Genomic DNA, 22042 nt, shown 5'->3' on the forward strand with positions numbered 1-22042 from the left:
ACCATGCCAGGCTAATTTTTGCATTTTTCTTGTAGAGGTAAGGTTTTGCCATGTCACCCAGGCTGGTCCCCAACTCCTGGGATCAAGCGATCCACCCACCCCAGCCTCCCAAGTTGTTGGGATTAAAGATGTGACAAAGTGACTTTCTTAAAGTCAAACTGCAAAACCAAAGCAAAAACCTAGGCTTTCTGACTTTTAATTCAGTCCCTTTCCCCATGTATCACAGCAATATTTTGCTTGTAATTTCATCATGATTCAGGAAAGCATGGCAGAGGGCCCTTGAATGGCTTAATTAAAGAAGACATCTTCAATTCTGTCTGTTTGTCCCTTTCCTGGGATTACTCTTTGCTCTGCCCCAACCATGCCCTGGTCAGGGCTACCATGTTCCTGAGTGACTTTGCCTCTCTGTCTAGAGATTGGATCTGGGGCAGCCACCTGACCCTAGAAGGCCTTTTAGTATCTTTCTTGTGGGCCATAAGGGGTTGGTTTGTGCCAACACAATGACCTCATCATTGTGAACTTGAATCGGGCAAATCTATGAGAGAAGTTCAAATCAAAAAGTGGGACATCTCTCTTCATATTTCCTAGAAGGTTTTTTTAATCAAATTTAACATCCATTCCTCTAAATGAAAACAGCTAGTCATGAAAAGACCACATATTATATGATTCCATTTATATGAAACGTCTAGAAAAAGTGAATTTTATAGAGACAGAAAGTATACTACTGGTTACTTAGGACTGGGGGGAACAGGATATAGGTAAAGTGTATAGGGTTTCTTCACAGGTGATAAAAATGTTCTAAAATTGACTACAGTGATGGTTGCGGGTATCTGTGAATATACTAAAAACCATTGACTGGTAGACTTTAAATGGGTCAGTTGTATAGTATGTGAATTATATCTCAATAAAGCTGTTCAAAATGTACCCTTGATTTTTTAAAAAATATCTTAATAAAACAAATGACATAATTTCTTAATGTTACTATTGAGCTCAACATCTTCAAGAGCATATAAAACAGTTCTCATTAAATTTAGAAGTTTAGAATGTCTGTTATCACCACTTTAAATATTTTTCTAGGCTTTTTAGCTAAGCAATGACAAATATTTGCAAGAAGAATAATTATCATAGCTTCAAATATATGACTTATGCCTGGGGAAAAAAGGAGGATAACACCAAATATCCAAAAAGTGAATGAATAGAAGAATCCATCAAATTCAAATATCTTTAAAGCTAAATAAAAAGCATATTTAAGTATCATAGGTTTCTAACAATTTCAAAGTTGGATGTGACTTTTATTTTACCTTTATGTAAAATAAAAGTCACAGAGGCAGGGGGATCCTTTGGGACCAGAAGTTTGAGACTAGCCTGGGCAACACAGGCTAAAAAAATTTTTAAGAAAAAAACTTTCTTAAATTAGATGGGCATGGTGGCTTGTGCCTGTAGTACTAGCTATTTAGGAGGCTGAGGCAGGAGGATCCATTAAGCCCAGGAGTTTGAGGCTGCAGTGAACTATGAATACACCACTGCACTCCAGCCTGGGCAACAGGCTGTCTCAAAACAAAACAAAAAAAAGCCATGCAAGTGCAAAACCAATCAAGTGACCTCTTGAGTGGGATTTGTAGATTTCATGAGTAAGCAGTGACTCAAGTATTTGGATAAACTGAATCCAGCTAGTTGTCTACCCAACTCACATTTCTTTTTTTAAGTTTGAACCCTATCACAGACACCAAAGAAGCCAACATCAACAGTTCTGTGGTGTCAATGCCTGGATGTCTATAGCTCTGGGTCTCACACCCTTTATTTCCAGATTCAGCCTTTATTTCTGGATTTAAGTAATCCCACTTGATATGGTTTGGCTTTGTGTCCCCACGAAAATCTCATGTTGAATTGTGATCTTCAGTATTGGAGGAGGGGCCTGGTGGGAGGTGACTGGATCATGGGGGTGGATTTTCTCCTTGCTGTTCTTGTGATAGTGAGTTCTCATGAGATCTGGTTGTTTAAAAGTGTGTAGCACTTCTTCCCCCTACTCTCTTTCTCTCTCTCTCTCTCCTGCCACCATGTGAAGATGGGCTTGCTTCCCCTTCCCCTTTCCAACATGATTGTAGGTTTCCTGAGGCCTCCCCAGCCATGCCTACTGTACAGTCTGTACAACTGTGAGTCAATTCAACCTCTTTTCTTTATAAATTACCCAGTTTCGGGTAGTTCCTTATAGCAATGTCAGAACAGACTAATACAGAAAATTGGTAAGAGAGGTGGGACATTGCAGTAAAGATACCTGAAAATGTGGAAGTGACTTTGGAACTGGGTAAATGGGCAGAGGTTAGAACAGTTTAGAGGGATTAGAATAAGACAGGAAGATAAGGGAAAGTTTGGAACTTCCTAGAGACTTGTTGAATGGTTATGAACAAAATGCTGATAGTGACATAGACAGTAAAGTCCAGGCTGAGGTGGTCTCAGATGGAGATGAGGAACCTATTGTGAGTTGCAGTAAAGGTCACTCTTGCTATGCTTTAGCAAAGAGACTGGTGGCATTGTGCCTTTGCTGTACAAATCTGTGGAACTTTGACAGAGATGATTTAGGATATCTGGTAGGATAAATTTCTAAGCAACGAAGCATTTAAGATGTTGCCTGGCTGCTTCTAAAAGCCTATGCTTATTTGCATAAATGAAGAAATGACCTGAAACCAGAACTTATATTTAAAAGGGAAGTAGAGCATAAAAGTTTGGAAAATTTGCAGCCTAACCATGCAGGAGAAAAGAAAAATCCATTTCCTGGGGAGGAATTCAAGGCTGCAGAAATTTGCATCAGTAAGGAAGAGCCAAATATTAATGGCCAAGACAATGGGGAAAAGGCCTCTAGGGCATTTAAGAGACCTTTGCAACAGCCCCTCCCATCACAGGCCTGGGGGCCTAGGAGGGAAAAATGGTTTCATGGGTCAGGCCCAGGGCCCAGCTGCTTTGTACAATCTTGGGATATGGTGCCCTTCATCCCAGCCACTCCAGCTCCAGCCGTGACTAAAAGGGCCAGGGTACAGCTGAGGCCATTGCTTCAGAGGGTGCAAGCCCCAAGCCTCGGTGGCTTCCACATGGTGTTGGGGCTACAGATGCACAAAAGGCAAGAGTTGAGGTTTGAAAACCTCCACCTAGATTTCAGAGGATGTATAAAAATGCCTGGATGTCCAGGCAGAAGTCTGCTGCAGGAGTGGAGCCCTCATGACGAACCCCTACTAGGTCAGTGCAGAGGGGAAATGTTGGGTTGGAGCCCCCACACAGAGTCCCCACTGGGGCACTGCCTATTGGAGCCATGAGAAGAGGGACACTGTCCTCCAGACCTCAGAATGGTCGATCCAACAACAGCTTGCAACAGGCACCTGGAAAAGCCACAGGCACTCAATGCCAGATCATGAAAGCAGCCATGGGGGGTTGTATCTTGTAAAGCCATAGAGGCAGAGCTGCCCAAGGCCTTAGGAGCCCAACCTTTGCATCAGCATGCCCTGGATGTGAGACATGGACTTGCATGGGGCTTGTAGACCCTTAGTTTTGGCTGGTTTCTCCCTTTTGGAGCAGGAGAATTTACTCAATGCCTGTACCCCCATTGTATCTTGGAAGTAACTAACTTACTTTTCATTTTACAGGCTCGTGGGTGGAAGGGACTTGCCTTGTCTCAAATGAGACTTAGAACTTAGAATTTTGAGTTAATGCTGGTATGAGTTAAGACTTTGGGGGATTGTTGGAAAGGCATGATTGTGTTTTGAAATGTGAGAAGGACACAAAATTTGGGAGGGGCTGGGAGGGAATGATATGGCTTGGCTCTGTATCACCACCCAAATCTCATGATGAATTATGATCTTCAGTATTGGAGGAAGGGTCTGGTGGGAGGTGATTGGATCATGGGAGTGGATTTCCCCCTTACTGTTATTGTGATAGTGAATAAGTTCTCATAAGATCTGGCTGTGTAGCACTTCCCCCTTCTCTCTCTCTCTCTCTCTCTCTCTGTCTGTCTCTCCTACTGCCATGTGAAGATTGGCTTGCTTCCCCTTCACCCTTTCAATACAATTGTAAATTTCCACAGGCCTTCCCAGCCATGCCTCCTGTACAGCCTGTGGAATTGTGAGTCAATTAAATCTCTTTTCTTTATAAATTACCCAGTCTCGGGTAGTTCTTTATAGTAGTCTGAGAACAGACTAATACAGTCTTTAACTGAATTGGTACCATATCTCATCTAATTTAAAACACCATTATTTGGGGTATCACTAAGAAAGACTAACTCCTGCCAATTAACTGTGAGGTGCCATTGAGTATAAGATACATCCCTATTTCAGAGGTATAAAAATGTGAGAGAAAAATAAGGTACATCTTAGGATAAATAAAATTACATTGGTGGGTGAACATCTTTTAACCCTAGGAAAATTTAGAATCAAGTCTTCTGAGATCCCTGGAGTTCTACTAGTATTCCTTAGTGGATACAGGTTTTAATTTTGGGAATATTAAAAACTAGGTATTAAAAAGTTCAAGGGAATCAAAACCATGATATTAATATTTTGGTGTTTGGAAAGACCCTATATATTTGGAATCCTTTGTGTTTGTAATATTGAAGAGAGTTTAACCTAGTAGAGTGACAGTCTTTTAATTCTGATTTAAAAATACAATTGAATTATGAAGTTAGACTTATGGTACTATGTTGAAATCCTACCAAGTTCATTTATAGTATTAGAACATCTAAGAGAACTTCAGATTCCCCTTATTTACAAGGTTAATTTATTGTATTTATATGAGCTATTTAAGTGCTTGGGAAGATTTTTTTGTTTTGTTGAGCAATTAAAATATTTAAGAATAATATAAAATATATCGAATTGATTGTTTGAAGTATTGAAGCAGTTTGATTAACTGAGTCTTTAAACACACCAAACAATATTTAAATGTTCCTTAAAAAGGGACTGTTAACAATTGCTACATTAATAAATAGAATGTAAAGTTCTGTAAGAACTAGATCAATAATAAATTGCAAACAATGTGCTTAAACCAAAAGTAAACTTCTGAAGAGTCTTTTCTGCAAGTAAAACCCTCCCTCAAAGTTACCATAAAGCTCAACAATTCAGAAGGGCTCATGGCCCCAGCTGGCCAATCAGAGTCCTTGCTTGGAATTCTTCAAATTGACTCTGGGAAAAAGGGTTGGTTTTCTCTGGTAGTGAGACCTAGAAGTCTAAGGTCTTGCAAGCTCTCTCTGGCTTTTTTTTGGGCTGTGTGGAGGAATCCACTTTGTATGGAGAATGAAGCTGACGGGCAGACAGAAAGAAATAGAGGTAAGACTCAGAGAAAGAGAAAAAGAGATTGAGAGAGAGAAGGTGTGTGTGTCCTGGTGGCCTTCAAGTCCTGGTTCCAGCTGTTCCAGCTGCACATCATACTTCCTGCAGTCAAGTTGTTCAATTCTTCCTTTAATTACATTGAATATCTCAGTATCTTTCCAACAAATTCTTCCTTTCTATCTACTTTGATTTGGATTTATGCCTCTGGCCACAAAAACATTTCAGTATTCTTAGACATCATGATAAATTCATGTATTGTTGTATAGCAGGAAGACCTCAGCTCACAGAGGAGGAGATGCATTGTAGTCGATGTCACCAAGTTGTTAATAATGATTAGTCTTGAGAAATTCTGCAGTAAGAAAAACTGTTAACAGTCACAGATAAGAAGGGCAAATATGATGGAGTCTCTTCAGGGCCTTAAAAGGCCTACTGCGACCAGGCACGGTGGCTCACACCTGTAATCCCAGCACTCTGGGAAGCCAGGGTGGGTGGATCACTTGAGCTCAGGAGTTTGAGACCAGCCTCGGCAACATGGCAAAACCCTGTCTCTACAAAAAATACAAAAAATTAGCTGGGCATTGTGGATCTGCCTATAGTCTCAGCTACTAGGGAAGGCTGAAATGAAAGAATCGCTTGAGCCTGGGTGGTGAAGATGGCAGTGGGCCAAGATTGTGCCACTGCACTCCAGCCTGGGTGAGAGAGTGAGACCCCGAAAAAAGAAAAAAAGGCCTATTGATTGCAGAAAGAGAATTCTGACATATGCTACAACATACATGAAGTCCTTATACTAAGTGAAATAAGCCAGTCACAAAAGGACAATTATTGTATGATTCTACTTATATGTGATACCTAGAGTAGTCAAATTCACAGAAACAGAAAATAAAATAGTGGTTACCAAGATCTAAGGTGGGGGGAGGGGGAGCTGTTATTAAACAGATTTAGAATTTGAGTTTTGCAAGATAAAAGAGTTCTGGATATTGGTTACACAGTAATATGAATGTACTTAATACTACTGAACTGTACACCTAAAATGGTTAAGATGGTAAATTTTATGTTATATTTTACAACAATACAAATGTTTAGAAGCCAAGCGTGGTGGTACATGCCTGTAATCCCAGTAACTTGGGAAGCTGAGGCAGGAGGATCACTTGAGCCTAAGAGCTTTAGGCTGCACTTTGATGATCTCACCCATGAATAGCGACCACACTCCAGCCTGGGCAACCCTAAAAAACAATACCATTTTGTTTTTAATTTCAAATAAAAATTCAAAGGGTTTGTACCCACAACCCTCCTTCGTAAGAAAAGTCAACAAAAATTATCCATCTTACCCCTCTCTCCCTTTCTCCCACTTCCTCTACCCAAAGGCAAGCGATACTCAGTCTTTTCTTTTATCAAACATACTCCTTGTGGGGACACTGTAAAACCACACATCTCCACCCTCTTGACGTTGGAAATTGTTATGTGACTTGATCTGGCCAGTTAAACATCACTTTGGAGCTGATGCTTTAAAAACCAAGGAATGAATCACCATCACCTCTCATCTTGCCTTGACAATAATGGAAACTTGAAGATGGAGCCTCTCTCAGCCGGGGTCCCTGAGTGAGAATGAGATTAAGGCAAAGTCCTTCCCAGACAACCCAGGACAAACAGATTGCACAAGTAAGAGATAACCCTTTGTTGTTTTAAGCCTCTGAGAGCTGTGATCAGTGGTTACCATGGCATAACCATGCCTACCTGACTAGTATATCTGACGTGGCTGGTATGGTTTTGGGTGGCCAAAAAGGTTTTGCCCCTCGCACCTTCTTTTGGTAACATATTGTGTTTGCTAATGTAGGCTAACTGTGAAAACGTAAACTCCTCCATTAAAATTGCTCAGATTCCATAGGAGTTTATTTTTTCTTCATGTAACAGTAGAAGGCTGATGAATAAGTGAGCAGGGTGGCCTTCGTCCATGCAGTCATTCAGGTTGGTAACTGTCAACTGGTGGGATCATTGGCATATTCAATATGAAGTTTCCAAGGTTGCCCTGGGGTCCTCTCCCAGCCAACCAGAAAGGAAAAGGAACACGGAGGAGCACATAGGAGATTTTGAGGGGCCAGACCAAGAAGTGGGGCACATCACATCTGCTCACACTCCATTGACAACAATGGAGTTGTCATACCATGTCTCACTACAGGAGGCTGAGAAAGAACTGTGGCTGAGTGCCCTGGAATAAGAGGAGAACATGCATTTGGGGGAGCAGCCAGCAGCTTCCACCCCACAGACCCTGCCCCTTGGCATTCCACCAAAGGACTAGACATGTGCCCCAAATTAGGCCACTTGAAGCTCTTCCCTGGGGCTTTCCTGTGGATCTGACAGGAAGCTCTCTCTTGGCCTTGGAGTCAAGGTGCGGGAAAGATGTGAACTTGGAGCTGTCAGCAGCCTTTTCCCTTAGCAATGGAGAAAGCACATCCACTCTCAGAGAGGATGAGGGAAAACACAGAGATTTGAGGCTGACAGAGGAAGAACTGAGGGACGGCAAAGAAGCCCTGGTGGCATTGCTTGGGACCTAGATTCAGTACCTGATGTCAAACCCACCCTCAGCCTTTCCAGTTATATGAGCCAGTGACTCCTTTATTGTTTGACCTATGTTGATGGATGTCTGTCACTTAAAGAATACGGTGTAATGGAGGCAGTTAGCTCCTGCAGAAACGATCTGGTGTGGAAAAGTGAACAAAGTTCTGTGGGGTGGCTCACTGTGTGCAAAAGGAGTCTGGTGGAGGGAGAATCAGAAGAGCTGACGTCTCTTCTTGTCCCTGCCACTAACTGCCTATGTGGCCTGAAGTAGAGCAGTTTTCCTCTCAGGATCTCAGAGTCCACATCAGTAAAATGGGAGGCCTGGTCAGGTATCAAAGAATCCTCTTGGCCATAAAAAGCTAAGACTTTGTCTATACTGTTAGTGTCCTGACATAAATATTCCTTCCCCGAAGAAGGCACAGGGACCTATATCTAATGCTGGCTTCATTGTAAACACTATCCTCATCTCTCCTAAATTTTCTTAACAACAGCATAGAAGTTAATATGTATATTGATTTCCTAGGGCCTTTATAATAAATTACCACAACTTCGTGACTTCCAAGAACAGAAATATATTCTCTCACAGTTCTGTAGGCCAGAAGTATGAAATAAAGGTGTTGGCGAGGCCATGCTCCCTCCCAAAGCTGTAGGGGCGAACCCATTCTTGCCTTTTCCAGCTTCTGGTGGCGCTAGGTGTTCCTTGTAGCTGCATCACTCCAATCTCTGCCTTTATCTCCACACGACCTTCTCTGTGTGCCTGTGTCTTCTCTTCTGTCTCTTGTAAAGATACCTGTTGGATTTATGGTCCACACAGGTAATCCAGGATGATCTTATCTCAAGATTCTTACTTAATTACCTCTGCAAAGATCCTTTTCCAAATAAGGTTACATTCACAGGTTTTAGGGATTCGGATGTGAACATATATTTTGGTGAGGGTGGGGCACCATTCAGTCAGGAAAGTATGTGTGAAGATCATGTTAAAAAGCTGTAAAAGAAGCGCATGGCTTAATATATGTTATAGGCACCACCAAAACGATCTCTAAAGAAGACAGAAAATAAACCATCACCAGCTAGATATTCCCTTCCTCCACTCTGTGATGTTAATAGCCCACCTGGGGAAAATTCTAGAGCTAAAAAAGTAGGCAGGTGGCTCTTTTTTTGTTGTTGTTTTAAACGAAAGATCTCAAAGTGGGCCATATCACCCATCTCATTGTTTGCTCCTTCCACATAAGTGCTAATGTGTTTGATTATATTCTGCTCCAAATTCCACTACAACCACTAATATAAGGCACATACAGAGAATTAACTGTGTCCAAACAGTTCTTTCCTCATGCCCTCATTCTTCTTGAATTTTAAATGCCTGTTGAACAGAAGCATTAAGGTGTTTATTTTCTGAAAACAAGCTGGAGAGCAATCACCTTGTCTTTTCAAAGAAGCCATACTGTGTCTGGTTTTTCCATTCCAAAAATAACATAGAAATTCTTAGAGACAGTCATGTGGCAGAGAACCAAGAGCTGGAATGCAAAGCGTTTGTATTTCTTGCGGAAGGCCTCTTGAGTACTTAAGTAGTTACATTCCAGCTTCACAGGGAAGCTGAAGAGGGGCAAATGCAGTAAGGAGAGTACTTGAGGCGGGCCTGGTATTTCTCTTCTATGAGATTCCAAGTTTGGTCATGTCCTGGAGAAGTTAGGGTACCCTACAAGAGGTGTCGGTACCACTGTAGTCTGTGAAGCTACCTGAAGGGATACCATGTCTTCCCAGAAATCTAATCACCAGCTGCCTACAACTTCCCCAAACACCCACCTGAACACTGTTTTACTCCTCACCACCCTCACTCTGCAGAATCACATGACAGCCCAACATTGTTACTTCCCCTAGTGGCAAGTATGCAGATCAATTTTTTCCGTTCCCTTTCCTACCGTAGTCTTTCTGTCAGAGATGTTTGAACCAGAGCAACTCCATCTCGAATAAGAACTGGGTAAAATAAAGCTGAGACCTACTGGACTGCATTTCCAGGTCAGGCATTGTAAGTCACGGGATGAGATAGAAGGTTGGCACAAGATATAGGTCACAAAGGCCTTGCTGATAAAATAGCACGAGGTAAAGAAGCCAGCCTAAACCCACCAAAACCAAGATGGTGATGAAAGTGACCTCTGGCCATCCTCACTGCTCATTATATGCTAATTATAATGCATTAGCATGCTAAAAGACACTCCCACCAGAGCCATGACAGTTTACAAGTGCCATGGCAATGTCAGGAAGTTACTCTATATGGTCTAAAAGGGGGAGGAACCCTCAGTTCCAGGAATTGCCCACCCCTTTCCTGGAAAACTCGTGAATAATCCACCCCTTGTTTAACATATAATCAAGAAATAACCATAAGTATTAACAGTGGAACAGCCCATGCTGCTGCTCTGCCTATGGAGTAGCCATTCTTTATTCCTTTACTTTCTTAATAAACTCACTTTCACTTTACGGATTCACCTGAAATTCTTTCTTGTGTGAGATCCAAGAACCTTATCTTAGGGTCTGGATCGGGACCCCTTTCTGGTAACATCTTCCTGGTGACCATGAAGGGACAATACTGAAGAGACCCCTGACCATAAGGAAATAGACTGCAACACCAATGGGCCAACTTTGGGTAAGTGTTGGGGTACATTTTACCCGGGTAAAGGATGGGATTGGGTTAGAGGCCCAACTTAGAGGAGTTAGAGTCTCAGTCCTAAGACAGTGTGGGTTAAAAGACCCTCTTAATAAAAGGTAAGGATGCTTGACCGGACTTGGGTTTGAGAACCAACTTAGGAAGGTTAGAGTTCTTCCTAAGATTTAGGGGGTTAGAGGCCCCTGTCAGTAAAGTCCCACTTGGCTAAAAATGGATTTGGCATTACAGGATGTTAACCACTATTCTCTTTGGATTAATTTGCCTTGCACTCTTTGCTGATGGCTGTGAGTAACAGGATTAGACATGTACAGGATTATGAGACATAAGAGTCTTTTCCTCCCCAAAAGGGGAAACTTGAGAGCTGACGGAGCTGCTGGAAAAGATCCCTTCACAATTGACAAGCGGCCACCTAAACTTTTGATTCAGCATTGCTGCAATGGGTCTTTCTCTGGCCTCCCTGACCTCTTCGCCTCCCCACCCTGCTACAGGCAATGCTTTTCTTCCTTTCTCTCCTTTCCCTTTCTTATCTTTTCTGTTATTCAGGGCGATCATCTTGCCCAGAGACATCATATTGAAACTCTTGGTCAGAGGTTGGATGAAAGCTGACAGGGTCCATCCAGGAGCAAGTTTCAGCCTTGCCAGTTCCATTTTGGGTGCTGAGTGGAGTGGTGACTGTAGCAAACCTGGTGTACTTTGTGCTATAAATTTGTCTTTCTGTAACGCTCTGTCATAAAGAGGAGTACCTTAGGATAGAACATGGGCTTAGGACCTCAGTAACAAACTTTGCTGCAGGTCCCTGAAACAGAAAAGGCTGGATGAAGTTTCCCTCTCGTCTTGTTTCATGTCCTTGGGAGCTCGACCTTGTAATCACATGGTGGTATTTTCTCTCAGTCTCCATCATCCAGCGGACAAGAAACATGAAGTTCACGTCATAGTTAGCCCTAAAAATTATCTTGAGCAGTTAAAAGGCTTTGCAAGCTCTAGACTTCTTCTAAGAAAAGCAATGGAAACTGCCTAATGCTGTAACTTAGTGACTAAGGCTTTGTCTTTTCACAATGACAGCCTGAGTCCAGGGTTCAACTCCTGGCTTAGGGGATGCGTCCTTTCTGGTTTGATATCTGTGTGACCTTTACCATTTGTTGATTCTCTTCCCGTCCACAAACTGTCTGGAATTTTCCTTTTCTGAGCACGTAGGAGGTTACCTTTGGTAAAGTTCAAAACCCAAAAACATTGGCCATTTGGCTTGGATAAAGTCAGGTAATAAGAGATTTAAAAGAATTTTTTTTTTTAGAGTGCTATGGTTAAAAGTCAGCTTAATTAAAAGTGGATATTCAAGCTGTAACAGCCTGGATCTCCTTGGGAAAAACACAGGAAGCTCCATAGACCTCATTTTGGGGAAAACCTCTGTTTTTCTCATGGAACCCTAGGAATGGAAAGCAGAGAGATCCCTCTCAAAGTCTAAGGCTCTGTACTGTTTTGCATTGCATTATCTGATGGTTTTGACTTTTGGGGATTTCAGAAATTGCTTCATATTATGAGAGAACATTGGTGTGTAATAACTAGGTAGGAAATATACTTTTGGGGATAGCTTATTTTTGCAAACAAATCAGTCCTATTATGATTTGTCTTTAGTAAAAATGGGAAAGTAGAGAGAGAGAGAAAAATTGTTTCAAGAACCTATTAGATTCTAGTCTCATCAGTTGTTTTTAAGTTTATTTCTGCAATTGAGACTAATTCTGCTTATTCCTGTGAACCAACCAGTGATGTCTGGCAGCTGCTCAGAAGAAACAAGAGGGAGGGATGAGTAATGTAAAACTCTGGATCAATATTCTAATTCTGAGCCTCTATTGGAATCAGCTAGCAACCCCATATCAGCTTGGTTTCAACAGTTTCCCAGTTCATGGTAAGCCTTCTTATTTAGTTTACTTGGGATAATTTTGCTCATTTTTCTTTATTGTTATAGGATATATTGCCATTGAACTCTTTGCATAGGAATGCAGGATGAACTTACTCAATCAAGTCATTTACAATAACATGGGTTCAGCTGGGGGCCATTATCCTAGATGAATTAGTGCAGAAACAGAAAACCAAATACCACATATTCTCACTTATAAGTGTGAGCTAAACATGGGGTACTCATGGGCATAAAGATGACAATAATGGAAACTGGGGATTACTAGACAGGGAAGGGAGGAAGCAGGGCAAGGGATGAAAAACTAACTATTGGGTACTATACTCAGTACCAGGGTGATAGGATCATTCATACCCTAAACCTCAGCTTAACACAATCTGGCCAGGTAACAAAACTGCACATGTACCCCTGAATCTAAAATTAAAAAAAAAAAAGAAAAAATGCAGGCTGGGCATGGTGGCTTATGCCTGTAATCCCAGCACTTTGGGAGGCTAAGGCAGGAGGATCACCTGAGGTCAGGAGTTCGAGACCAGCCTGGCCAACATGGCAAAACCCCATTTCCACTAAAAATACAAAAATTCTCTAGGCATAGTGGTGGGTGCCTGTAATTCCAGATGCCCAGGAGGCTGAGGTGGGAGAATCACTTGAACCCAGGAGGCTGAGTTTGCAGTGAGCCAAGATTGCGCCACTGCACTCCAGCCTGGGCAACAGAGCAAGACTCCATCTCAAAAAATAACAATAAAGATAGAAAAAAATGCTGGAAAAAAAACAAGATAAAAAGACAAGGTATAGACTGTGAGATTTGCAAATCATGTATCTGACAGAGGACTAGTATCCAGAATATATAAAGAACTTTCAAAAGTCAACAAGAAAACGTCGATCTAAATTAGAAAAATGAGCAAAAGATACGAAAGGAGATTTCACTGAAGAAGATATACAGATGGTCAATAAAGACATGAAAAGGGCCAGGCGCGGTGGCTCACGCCTGTAATCCCAGCACTTTGGGAGGCCGAGGCGGGCGGATCACGAGGTCAGGAGATCGAGATCATCCTGGCTAACACAGTGAAACCCCGTCTCTACTAAAAATACAAAAAATTAGCCGAGCATAGTGGCGTGCGCCTGTAGTCCCAGCTACTCGGGAGGCTGAGGCAGGAGAATGGTGTGAACCCGGGAGGCGGAGCTTGCAGTGAGCCGAGATTGCGCCACTGCACTCCAGCCTGGGCGACAGAGCCAGACTCCGTCTAAAAAAAAAAAAAAAAAAACACATGAAAAGATGTTCAACATTATTAGCCATTGGGAAAATGCAAATGAAAATCACAATGCAATATTGCTACACAACTACAGAACAGCTAACATAAAAAACAGGGTCAACACCAAATGCTGATGAGGATGCAGTCAACTAGATCACACATACATTGCTGGTGGAAATGTAAAATGGTACAGCTACTCTGGAAAATACTTTGGTAGTTTCTGGAAAAACTAAACACGCAACTACTGCACAACCCAGCAACTGCACTCTTGAGCACTTATCGCACTGAAATGAATACATATATTCACACAAAATCCTATACAGGAATGCTTGTAGCAGCATAATTTGTACCTCCAAACTGGAAACAATCCAGATTTCCTTCAGTGGATGAATGGTCAAACTGTGGTACGTCGATACCATGTGGTATACTACTCAGCAATATAAAGAAAGGAATTATTGTTGATACACACAACTTCTCCAGGGAATTATGCTGAGTGGAAAAAAGCCAATCACAAAAGATTATATACTGTGTGATTCTATTCATGTAACATTCTTAAAATGACAACATTATAGAAATGGGGAAAAGATAAGTGGTTGCCAGGGGGTAAGAGTGGAGGGAGGATGTAGATACAGTTACAAAAAAGCAACAAGAGGCCAGGCGCAGTGGCTCAGGACTATAATCCCAGCACTTTGGGAGGCTAAGGCTGGTGGATCACTTGAGGTCAGGAGTTCGAGATCAGCCTGGGCAACAGAGTGAGACTCTGTCTCAAAAAAAAAAAAAAAAAAGCAACACAAGAGGGACACTTGTGATGGAACTGTTTGGTATCTTGACGGTGATTGTGGTCACCTGAACCTACACATGACAACACTGCATAGAATAAAACACACACATGCACATACACACACACACACGCGCACACACATACACACACACACACAGATGAGTGCACGAAAAACTGGTAAAATCTGAGTAAGATGGATCAATTTTACCAATATCAATTTTCCGGTTGTGATATTGTTCTATAATTATGCAAGGTGTTACCATTGGGTGAAAATGGGTGAAAGGCAAGTGGAATCTCATAATTGCATGTGAATCTCAATGAGCTCAAAATGTAGAGATTCTTTAAAAAGCAAGCCTAATCACAGCCAATAAGCAGAGGATTCAGGTTAAGGAAACATTTGTGTTAACAAAAAGCAAAAGGTATGGATTTCTGAAGTCAGACTGGCCTCACTGGATGGAAATAGCATGGGAAGAAGTGTCCAGAATGATCTTTGCCACCCAATCTGGAAGTCCCTAGGTTTAGCATGACATATTACTGACGTGAGATCAAGTCTACTAGGTAACTCTTTTCCCTACCCACAGGAAGGGGTGAATGAAGAAAATGCTCTGAAATAACACGAGCTGCTGCCTCCCTCAAAGCCCAGGGGCTGAGGCTGCCCTTTCCTTCCCTGGGTGTGTAGTTCTGTTCTGTCTCATGTAGGTTTTGCAGCCTCTATCTCCTCATTCAGCTCCTCCAGCTCTGAGGACCTGCACAGCCCATTCACACACATTACCCTGCACTGGAAGGTGGGCCAATCTACAAGCTGGGCAGGAGGTCTCGTATAGTTCTCCCTACCTCCCCATCTTCCATCCTAGAGGGATCTAGGTATTTACTACATTCTGAGCAGGAAAAGGTGACCCATCCCTTAGCTAGGCAAGCACACATACACAAAACCTCCAAGAATGTTCTATCAGTTATTTATTTTTTTTTTTTTTTGAGATAGAGTCTCGCTCTGTGGCCCAGGCTGGAGTGCAGTGGCGCAATCTCGGCTCACTGCAAGCTCCGCCTCCCAGGTTCATGCCATTCTCCTGCCTCAGCCTCCCGAGTAGCTGAGACTACAGGTGCCCGCCACCACGCCCGGCTAATTTTTTGTATTTTTAGTAGAGATGGGGTTTCACCGTGGTCTCAATCTCCTGACCTCGTGATCCGCCCGCCTCGGCCTCCCAGAGTGCTGGGATTCAACTCAGGCAATATAATCCAACCCAGATGGGCTGCAAGGTGGTGAGGCTTCTTTCTATAAGCCTTGAGAAGTGCTAGGCTCAAGGAATGGGATGCAGAGCAGTAGGAAGAAGGATGGACAAAACAACCACAATAGAAATCACTAGAAGGTTTTTGTAACAGGGGAGCTTGTGGGTTGAACAGCAAGTGTCAGAAGTTCTTAGTAAATTAAAGTCACATATCAAAAGTAAACTTTTAAAAATCAACATATAATAATTGTACATATTTATGGGGTACATAGTGATATTTTGATACATACAATGCATAGTGATCAGATAAGGCTAATTATCTTACCCATCATCTCAAATACTTATTATTTTTTATCCTGGGATCATTCAATCATTCAACATTCTCCTTCTAGCTATTTGCAACTATACATTATTGTTAACTACAGTGGTATAGAATGCTTAAAAAGTACACTTTTTTATCAAGCAAATTCACCAGAGTTGTAACAGTTTAAATACAGGCATGGCTTTTTAATTGCACTTTGGAAATAATGTGTTTTTTACAAATTGCAGGTTTGTGGCAAGCTGGATTGAGCAAGTCTGTTGGCACCATTTTTTCAACAGCATGTAGTCACTTTGTATCTTTGCGTCACGTTTTGCTAATTCTTACAGTCTGTCTCTTGTGATTTTTTGGGGGGGCGCCATGAACCACACCCATACAAGATGGCAAACTTAATCTATAAATGTTGTTTATTTTCTAACTGCTTTACCAATTCGCCATTTCCCGTCCTTCTCCCCGTCACCAGGCCTCCTTATTACCTGAGACAAAACAACACTGAAATTAGGCCAATTAGTGGCTCTCACCTATAATCCCAGCAGTTTGAGAGGCTGAGGTGGGGGAACCACTTGAGACCGGGAGTTCAAGACCAGCCTGGGAGACATAGTGAGACCCTGTCTCTACAAAACAAACAAGAAAAACTTTTTTTTAATGGAGTCTTGCTCTGTCACCTAGGCTGGAGTATAGTGGTGCGATCTTGGCTCACTGCAACCTCTGCTTCCCAGGTTTAAGCGATCCCCCCGCCTCAGTCTCCCAGTCTCCCAGGATTACAAGCACGCACCACCACATCCAGCCAATTTATTTTTTAAATTTTATTTTTAGTAGCGACGGAATATCACCATGTTGGCCAGGCTGGTCTTGAACTCCTGACCTCAAGTGATCCACCCAGCTCGGCCTCTCAAAGTACTGGGGTTACAGGTGTGAGTCACAGCACCCAGCCAAAGTTTTTTTTTTAATTAGCCATGCATGGTAGTGCACACCTGCAGTCCCAACTTCACAGGAGGCTGGGGCAGGAGGATCACTTGAGCCCAGGAGTTCAAGGCTGCAGTGAGCTATGATAGTACCACTGCACTCCAGCCTGAGGGACAGAGCCAGACCCTGTATAAAAATAAAAAATAAAAATAAAATAAAAAAGAAAGAAAAGAAAAAGAAGAAGGGAAAAAGAAACGCATCCAGGTAATATCCTATAATGGCCTAAAAAGTGTTTAAGTGAAAGAGTCGGGAGAGTTGCATGTCTCTCACTCCAAATCAAAAGCTAGAAATGAAGCTTAGTGAGGAAGGCGTGATGAGCCAAAAGCTAGGCCTCTTGGCCAAACAGCTAAATTGTAAATACAAAGGAAAAGTTCTGAAGGAAATTAAAAGTGTTGCTCCAGTGAACATATGAATGATAAGAAAACAAAATGGTCTTATTGTTGATAAGGAGAAAGCCTGAGTGGTCTGGAGAGAAGATCAAACCAGCCACAATATTCCCTTAAACCAAAGCCTAATCCAGAGCAACCCCTAACTCTCTTTACTTTTATGAAGCCTGAGAGAGGTAAGGAAATTGCAGAAGAAAAGTTTGAAGTTAGCAGAGTTTGGTTCCTGAGGTTTAAGGAAAGGAATTTTCTCCAAGACATAAAAGTGCAAGGTGAAGCAGCAAGTGCTGTAGAAGCTGCAGCAAGGTATCCAGAAGACCTAGCTAAGGTAATTGACGAAGGTGGCTACACTAAACTACAGAATTGTGTTATAGATGAAACGGTCTTCTTTCGGAAGAAGATGCCATTCACGACTTTAATAGCTAGAGAGAAATCAATGCCTGCCTTCAAAACTTCCAAGGACTGGCTGACTCTCTTGTTAGGGGCTGATGCAGCTGGAGACAAGCCAATGTTCTTTTACTATTTCAAAAATCCTGGGGCTCTGAAGAATTATGTGAAATCTACTCTGCCTGTGCTATATAAATAGAACAACAAAGCCTGGATGGCAGCACATCTGCTTACAGCATGGTTTACTAAATGTTTTCAGCCCACTGTTGAGACATACTGCTCAGAATAATAAAAAAGATTCTTTCAAAATATTTGTTTACCGCTCATTGACAATGCATCTCACTCAGGAGCTCTGATGGATATACAAGGAGGTTCATATTGTTTTAATGACTGTCAACACGACATCCATTCTGCACCCACGGATCAGAAGTAATTTCAACTTTCAAGTCTTGCTATTTAAGAAAGACATTTTGTAAGATTATTGCTGCCATAGACAGTGATTCCTCTGATGGATCTGGGCAAAGTAAATTGAAAACCTCTAGAAAGGATTCACCATTCTAGATGCCATTGAGGACATCTGTGGGAGGAGGTCAAAATAGCAATGTGAACAAGAGTTTGGAAGAAGTTGATTCCAACCCTCATGGATGACTTTGAGGGATTTAGGACTTCAAAAGAGGAAGTCACTGCAGACATGGAGGAAACAGCAAGAGAACCAGAATTAAAAGCCTGAAAATCTGACTGAACTGCTAAAATCTCAAGATAAAATTTGAACAGATGAGAAGTTGCTTCTTATGGATAAGCAAAAAAAAGTGGTTTCTTGGAATGGAATCTAATTCTGGTGAATATGGTGTGAACATTGTTGAAATAACAACACAGGATTTGAAATATGACATAAACTTAGTGGATGAAACAATGACAGTTTGAGAGGATTGACTCCAATTTTGAAAGAAGTTCTACTGTGGGTAAAATGCTATCAAACAGCATCACATGCCACAGAGAAATCCTTCATGAAAGGAAGAGTCAATTGATCTGGCAAACTTCATCGTTGTTTTGTTTTAAAAAATTGCCACAGCCACCCCAACTTGTAGCAGCTACCACCCTGATCAGTCAGCAGCTATCAACACAAGGCAAGACCCTCCACCTGCAAAGATTACTACTCACTGAAGGCTCAGATGATCATTAGCATCTTAACAATAAAATATTTTTAAGATATGTACTTTTTTTTTAGAGATGGGGTCTTGCTCTGTTGCCCAGGCTGGAAGGCAGTGGCATTATCATAGCTCACTGCAGCCTTGAACTCCTGGGCTCAAGCAATCCTCCTGTCTCAGCCTCCTGAGTAGCTAGGACTACAGGTGCGCACCACCACACCCAGCTAACTTTTTGTATCTTTTGTAGACAGGGCATCTCACTCTGTCATCCAGGCTGGAGTACAGAACCACAATCATAGCTCACAGCAGCCTCAAACTCCTGGGCTCAAGCGATTCTCCCACTTTGGCCTCCCACAGTATTAGGATTACAGGTGTAAGCAACTGGGCCCAGCCTGGTTTTTCAGACATAATGTTACTGCACTCTTAATAGACTACAGTACAGTGTAAACACAATTTTCCTGTGTGCTGGGAAACCAAAAAATTCATGTGACTGGCTTCAGTGTGATATTTGCTTTGTTGTGGTGGTCTGGAACTGAACCCTCAATATCTTCAAGGGATGCCTGTATATTGAAGCTTGCGCCTACAGATGAATTTTTTAATGTGCCAGAATTTTCATTTGCTCAAACTATAAGTGTTTTTTTCTTCAAACTTGGTGGTTTTGTGAAGTCACCACAATAAAAATGTCTATGTGATGGATCCATGCAGAGAGCTGAGGAAAGTCATGTAGAGACCCCTTTGCACAACCTGCTCCTGACCACGCAAAGCACGAAAGGTGGGTCCCGTCTGAAAGTGCTACTTTAAGGGGGCCAGGTGGAACCAACAATGCGATTCCCATGCCCCTTGTGAGGAGTGGAATGGGAGCCATTGCATTTGCTGGTAGCAGGTTATATGCTCTTTGATTCAACCCAGTATCTGTTGTAGAAGAGGCAATGGCCCCTTTAAGACCCTCATTTCAACCCTCGGAAGGCCCAAAGACATGTTAATACCTGTTGATCAGTCTTCTCCAGCCAAGCTTTTTAAGATCAGGGTCCTTTCAAGAAGATGTTCCGCTTTGATTGTGCCTGGCCCCTAGAGAACCTTTTGCTTCAGATCCTCCTGGTAATGGGTGGTGTCTGGTCATTCTCCCCCCACCGCTCAGAGCCCCATAGGCGATGTAGGATCAGGCCCTTCAAAATAGCAAGTGTGCAGGGCAGAACAAAATGCCCAAGTCTGGCCTCACATTGAACTTTTCTTAATAACTACTGATCTACAAACTGATTAAACAAAATTAGAAAACAAAACAAAATGGTTTCTGTTCTGAATTTTGCCTGAAAATGTTTTTGTTCACATTAATGAAGGTGGCAGAAGAAAAAATTGCTGTGGTTTTCCACTCCCGTAAACTTATCTGCTCTGGTTCCGAATCTTATCACTTCCGCTGCTGGGAAGATAACAAAGCAATTTAGGGCCTATTAGAGAAAGCAGACTTGACCTTGGCACAAATCTCTTTGTCAAGAGACAGAGAGGCTGAGCCTTCTCTGAGCAGTGTCTTTGAGTGTCTTAGTTGACAGTATGATCAAAGCATTGCAAGACTGCCAGTTCCAAGACAACTATGCAGTTCAGGGGGTTTGCCTCACAGACTATGCAAGAGCCTGGGCCAATACAGTGTTCAAGAAAGTGAACTAGCTCTCAAGCTTGCAAGACCCAGGGACGGGATCTAGGTAAGGAGTAGGCACAGTGTTTCATAGGCAAGTCCCTGAGGCAAAGTGAGGTACTTCTTGTCAAAGGTATTGCCATGGAAAATAATAGCCAGGGAGTATTGCACTGTTTGCAATCCATTTGATGACCTAAAACATTGTCTTTGAACAATGTCTGGTTGTCTGGGAGCTCTGTACCCTGACTGCACTCTCCTGGCCATTCCTGGAGATTCCTTAATTACCTTTACATCTTGGTTGCTCCTTTGAGAGACACACTCAGAACGAACCTCTTGAAACCACCTACTGTTTTTATTGCAGGAGTGATTTTGAAGGTATTGTCCCTTTTATATCACACAAGGGCCTCCTGGGAGTGATAAGAACAGAAGCTCCAGGAAAGGTTCTGTTTCTCCTGGACAGCTGGAATTTTTTTTATTTTAATGATTGTGTGGCTGTTGTTATTGATGCCACTGTCTACTTTGGTTTCAGCTGCTGAGAAGTTCAGAGTCAAATCTGAATCTCACCTCTGCAAAGAGCACAGGACTCCATGGCAAACGTTGTATATACCCAAGTCATCCCTGGCGCCACCTTCATTTACTGCACCAGGCTTTCTTCATTGTGATGATGTTCTCTCTTTTCTAAAAAAAAAAGAAAAAAAATCCTGTTTTACTGTGCACATTTCTGCAAGCCACAAAAATACTCCTTGGGGGACAGATAACATATAAACAAGTGAACCAACAAATCAGACAGGTAATTGGCAGAAAAAACTTGGTTTAAAATACTTTTATCCCTCTTTTGGAGTTGGGGGAGGAGCAATCTGGCCTTGTCTGTCTTTAAATGGCTGTGTTTGCAAACTAACATCTGCTATGTTGAGTGAAGAACGTGTTTATAAATGACCGTTGGTATTTTTAACTTCCGATGAAGGCGACTATTGGCCTTCGTCCAAGTGATATTCCACAAAGAGCTTCTACTGAGTTCTACAAGAGCACTCTGGGAGTGTTTCCCAAGACAAAGCTGACTTCTAGGTAGCTATGGGGAGCGCCCACAAACCTGGGCCGCGGTGAAAATCAGCAGGATGGACTGGAAGAGCCAGAGGTCTGTGTGGGAAGTGTCAGCCACTTCCTCCTGCCTCCTTCCCTTGGTCGGGGTACATGCTCCACTTTCTCCTATGGGCCTTAGTTTACTCATCAGAAAAATGAGAAGAGCTGCTTACTGGTTGGGTCTGATTAGGAAGAGAGAAAGACAGGACAAGTGTGGAACTTTCACTGGGGGAGCAACCCAAGCCTAGCTGACTCGCATGGAAGGGTAGCTCTCCCTACTTCTCAATCTTCCTTCCCTCCCTCCCTCCCTTCCTTCCTTTTTCTTTCTTTCTTTCTTTCTTTCTTTCTTTCTTTCTTTCTTTCTTTCTTTCTTTCTTTCTTTTTTTTTTTTTTTTTTCTTTCTTTCTTCTTTCTTTTTCTTTCTCTTTCTTTCTTT

The 22042-nt window shown here is 42.2% G+C and overlaps 1 long non-coding RNA gene across 1 annotated transcript; it reads left to right on the top strand.

Moving 5' to 3' along the window:
- Positions 1-10300: 10300 nt before the first annotated feature.
- Positions 10301-21222, top strand: LOC105738473. Its single transcript, XR_001114279.2, has 4 exons — positions 10301-10503; positions 11068-11210; positions 12286-12427; positions 21056-21222. It is a non-coding gene; the product is annotated as an uncharacterized LOC105738473 (long non-coding RNA).
- The last annotated feature ends 820 nt before the right edge of the window (positions 21223-22042 follow it).

This window comes from Nomascus leucogenys, chromosome 1a (assembly GCF_006542625.1).
Source record: "Nomascus leucogenys isolate Asia chromosome 1a, Asia_NLE_v1, whole genome shotgun sequence".
Taxonomy (NCBI): domain Eukaryota; kingdom Metazoa; phylum Chordata; class Mammalia; order Primates; family Hylobatidae; genus Nomascus; species Nomascus leucogenys.